This window comes from Megascapheus bottae, chromosome 3, assembly GCF_031878675.1.
Source record: "Megascapheus bottae isolate mThoBot1 chromosome 3, mThoBot2.hap1, whole genome shotgun sequence".
NCBI lineage: Eukaryota > Metazoa > Chordata > Mammalia > Rodentia > Geomyidae > Megascapheus > Megascapheus bottae.
Window position 1 is genome coordinate 28,022,714 of NC_143511.1, and position 5,194 is coordinate 28,027,907.

The window sequence follows — 5,194 nt, forward strand, 5'->3', positions numbered from 1 at the left end:
GTTCCAGTCAATTGCATTTAAACGGTGCTATATTATAATTCTATTAGAAATATATAGAAGACTAACAAATGAAGCCAAGTCCAAAGACACTAAATCAACATCTAGCTTTCCTTTGTCCAGGAAGAAAACACATCTGAACATGATCCCACAGCTTTTGTGTGCAGTGAGCCTGCCGTATCAACAGATTTCACATCCGTGGATTCAACTGAGAACAGATAAAACTTTATTTTTTTAAATTGTACTATACCAAATGTGTATAGATTTTTTTCTGGCAATATTCTCTAAACAATACAGTATAAAATCATTTATGTGGGGCTTACATTGTATGGAGTCTATTATAAGTAATCTAGAGATGATTTAAAGTGTATAGGAAGGTATGTTTATGTTGTACAAAAATACTATACCATTTTATAAAATGCTCCTGAGCTGGGTGATGGTGGCTCATGCCTATAAATAATCCTAGCTATTCCGGAGGCTAAGATCTGAGGATTGTGGTTCAAATTCAGCTTGAGTAGGAAAGTCTGTTGGGACTTTTATCTCTAATTAACCACCAAAAATGTTGGAAGTGATGCTATGGCTCAAGAGGTAGAGTACTATCCTTGAGCTATAATGAGACAATGACCAGGGTCTGAGTTCAAGTCCATGACTGGCACATACAAAACAGTGCCTGAATATTACATGTTTTTATATTTTTGGTACTACAGGAAACAAACCCCTATGGATATCAAATGATGATTTTTCCCCCTAAAGAAGAAGAATGAGTGACAAAGAATATTGTTGTTGTTGTTGTTCTGTGTGTGTGTGTGTGTGTGTGTGTGTGTGTGTGTGTCTGTGTGTGTCTGTGTGTGTTGGGGGGGCTGGATCTGAGGGTTGAACTCAGTGTCTGGACACTATCCATGAGCTGTTTCACTCAAGGCCAGAGCCGTACTACTTGAGTCACACCTCTACTTCTAGAACTTCTTTTTGTGGGATAGTTAATTGGTGATAATTGTTATTGGCTGACTTTCTTGCCCGGGCTGGCTTTGAACTGTGATCATCAGATCTCAGGGTCCCAACTAGCTAGGACTACAGGCGTGAGCCACCAGAACATGGCATGAAGAATACAGGTTTTAACTTTATTCTTTTTCTCTTTTGCCTTTGTGTATAAGGCCTTCACTTTAATCTATCCAGAGTATGTATCTGAAAGGAGATTAGCTATTAAAGCAGAAAAGGTATGCAGAAAGAAAGAGGAGGTCATAGCTAGCTCTTGGCATTAGAAATTGGGTTGTGGTGCAGCTAAACAGCTCCCTGCAAGCCAGGTTATTGTCTTGAGAAGGGGTTCTCCTCCCACCACCCAAATCTTGCATGCCCCATGTTGTAAGTATATCAAGCCAAACCTTTCCTTAAGGAGGATCTTCAGTCAGAAAGAACAATGGTATGGAATTAATAGAAAACCCACCCAATCCCTAAAAATAGGAGAGAGAGAGAGAGAGAGGGAAGGAAGGAGACAGGAAAGTCTACAAAAGACAGGAATGTTCCAGTGTTGTTCTTTCTGGGCTTAGGTCAAAAGGTGGAGGGAAATGCACATTAAATCTGCAATCAGGTGCCTGGAGAGAATGAAGTTTGATTGTTGCCTGTGCACGGGGTGTGCACCGCCACAATAATATAATCAATAGGTTATGAGAAAGGAACTGCATTTTTACATTCGCAAGCAGGGCACAAATAGCTATAGAGTAAAAGCCAGTGGGCATTGTATGGGCCTTCTAGGACAAGGAGAACTGTTGGGGTGACCTGGCAAGTCAAAGTCTAGAAGATGACATAGCCAGAAGTTTAGTGTGACAGAACAATCACCATAGCCTTGTAAGCAGACAAGACATAGAGGACCACAGGATCATCAAGGGAACCTAAAGAATGGGTCTGAAATCAAGCCAATCATAGAAGGCAAGATTCCAGGGCAGCAGGACAAAGGTTGAACTCAGGGCCAAGACATATCACAGCCTTGATGGACTCTATATCCAGTATACATCTCTTTTGTACTCCACATCTGTACTCATTGGATTACATTCTGTATTCCGTATCGCCCTCCAAAAAATTGCTTAGGCTTCTCAACTCAAGGATCCCATTTTAAAGAAAAGATCAGGAGCAAGGGCATGCTCTTAAAGACCAGAACTTTTTCCCTCTCTAGAAATAAGCTTTATTTTGAGACACTATGTGAATTATGATTTTGAACTGAGTTTACTCTTCTTTAAATGATTTAATTATCTCTTTATTAACCAATGCTGTTCTGATGGGGAGGGGTAAGTTACATTTTTGTGACCTCATTTTGGGCTCACAGTTTACAAAATACGTAAAGATAAGCCGGGCACTTCTAACTCACATATGTAATCCTAGCTACTTAGGAAGCTAAGATTTGAGAACTGCAATTCAAAGCCAGCCCAGGGAGGTAAGTCTACAAGACTTTTTTTTTTGCCAGTCCTGGGCGTGGGCTCAGGGCTTGAGCACTGTCCTTGGACTTTCTCAAGGCTAGCACTCTACCACTTGAGCCTTAGCACCACTTCCGGCTTTTTGCTATGTATGTGGTACTGAGAAATCGAACCTGGGTCTTCGTGCATGCCAGGCAAGCACTCTACCACTAGGCCAAACTCCTGGCCCCTCTACAAGACTCATCGCCAATTAACTACTCAAAAAAAAAAAAAAAAAGCTGGAAGCGGCACTGTGGCTCAAGTAGTACCCTAGCCTTGAGCAAAAGAAGCTCAGGGACAGTGTCCAGGCTCTGAGTTCAAGCCTCAGACCAGCATGAGCTCCAATACACACACACACACACCCACACCCACACCCACACACACACACACACACACACACACACACACACACGTCATATAGTTAGCAAAAACTAGGCACCAATGGCTCATGCCTGAAATCCTAGCTCTAAGAATCAGCATTCAAAGCCAGCCATGAGACTCATATCTCCAATAAGCCACCCAAAAGCTGGAAGTGGTTGTTACAGTATGTGACCTTGTTATCTGGTATAATGTATATATGTTTATTTGTTTATTTGAAATAGGAAAGGGAAGGGGGGAAAACAAGATGAGGGGAGGGGTTGGGGGGAGGGAAAGGGGGACAAAAACATGAGAAATGGTATCAGTGTGTGAGAAGTAATGCAGATTCTATCTGGAGACTATTACTGAAAACCCTCTATGAATTACAATTTTAAAAAATAGAAAAAAAAAGCTGGAAGTGGAGATGTAGCTCAAGTGGTAGAACAGTAGCCTTAAGCAAAAAAGCTCAAAGACAGTAACTGGGCCTTGAGTTCAAGCTCCAGGACCAACACATATAAACATACAAACTAATCATAGAGCCAGTCTTGTTACATAGCAAGAAGTACTCTCAAGTGAACATTTTTGTAGGCTTTTATTATGTGAGAACGTAAACCAAGTTCCCTTCCTTATTCAGGACAACAGAATTCAGAACCTTCTTCAGAAAGGAACTATTTATGAACACGGGTTATCTAGGTCAATAAAGGCCTGGTAATTTGGAAGCCTCTTAAAATGCTGATAGATATGAAAAAAAAATCCATGCTCACTTCAGAAGCACACATGCTAAAATTGGAACAATACAGAGAAGATTAGCATGGCCCCTGTGCAAGGATGACACACAAATTCGTGAAGAGTTCCATATTTTCCGAAGTAAGCCAGTCCCAAAGGAATATAGGCTCCATGGTTTCCCTCAATTGTATTGATACGAGTCTAGGATTTTCCTAGCAGAGGAATGCAATAGCTCAAAAGCTATGTGCATATGGCCATATAGGAAGAAGCTAAGCGAAATGAACTCCAGGATAGGGAAACAAGAGATTCATCCTTGTGGTTGTTGTTTTTAATGTTCTATGTGAAGAAATTTCTTTACTTTTGTTTTCCTTTTTCTTCCTTTTTTCTTTCCCTTATGGTTTACCCTCTGTTGTTGCTGTATCTGACTCTGGTACCTGGTGTATAATATATACATTTATTTGCTTATTTGAATTAGGGAAGGGAAGGGGAAAAACAAGAAGATGAGTCAAAGGACAAAGGGTGAACCATAGTAACAGTGATATTCACAAAACAACAGGTTTGAAATGAACTTTATAACCTGGGAGGGAGGGAAAGGGAAAGTGGGAGAAAACATGGGAAGGGGTAACAATGTTCAGGAAATAATGTACCCATTACAACATGTTATCACACAGTTACTGTAACTGTACCTCCTCTATTCATCACTATGATAATTAACAAAGAAAGAAAAAGAAAAATCCCTGTTAATTTCAGAAGCACAGGATAACTGGAGTTCAGTCACCTCCCCCAGTTCTTCATTGTTGTTTCTTGCTTTCCCTAAAGTAAATAAGCCAAAATAAAGAAAAGGCAGTATAAAACACACAAAGGGCAACATAAACCAAACACCGGTACTTTCTTTCAGTTGCCAGGACTCTTTGAACAGTGACAATATTGTAGAGAAGTAGACTCAAAAAACCCAGAACATTCTACTGAGATCAGGGGATAAGGAGCCATATTGCCTCCTTTAGCTTCAATGGCAGGTACACTGGCAAAGCTGTATCTTCCAGTGTCTGGACAGGGAAGAAGATGGTCTATAGAGGGAGGGAAGAATGAAAGCAAGCAGGACTGCTGGTTGATTATATGCACAGGTGGAGTCCAGATGATCACCCTCCTAGTTCTTGACTTGACCCATCCAGGACCCTCTCATTCCACATAATCACACCATCTGGTGCCCTTTATTTTGCCTTCAGGTCTTCACACTTGAACAGGATTCCCTTGGTTTATCTTCAGATTTCTCATCAGCTAGTAAAGAGGTCCATGAAATTATGGTTTGGATAACTTAGTTGTTTTTCCCTAAAATTACATGAAAAATGAATACAAACTGGATGCTGGTTGCTCATGCCTGTAATCCTAACTACTTCAGGAGGCTGAGATCTGAAGAATAGGGTTCAAACCCAGCCCAGCAGAAAAGTCCTGATGAGACTCTTATTTCCAATTAACCACTCAAAAACTGGAAGTGGTGCTGTGGTCAGGGCTAGAGTGCTAGAGGCAAAAAGAAATAAAAAAGAATACAGAGGTTGGTGCCTCTCCTAAAATCTTTTCCATTTTAAAGGAAACTAAACCTTACAGAGGCTAACATTCTGCCTGAGTCCCTGAAACAAGCATCATACAGGTAGGTTAGACATTTGCTTCCA

At 40.7% G+C, this 5,194-nt stretch overlaps 1 non-coding gene across 1 annotated transcript; it reads left to right on the top strand.

Annotated features, from left to right (window-relative positions):
* Positions 1–3,554: 3,554 nt before the first annotated feature.
* Positions 3,555–3,661, top strand: LOC150065107 (U6 spliceosomal RNA). The gene has a single exon (XR_016535073.1). It is a non-coding gene; the product is annotated as a U6 spliceosomal RNA (small nuclear RNA).
* Positions 3,662–5,194: the final 1,533 nt, after the last annotated feature.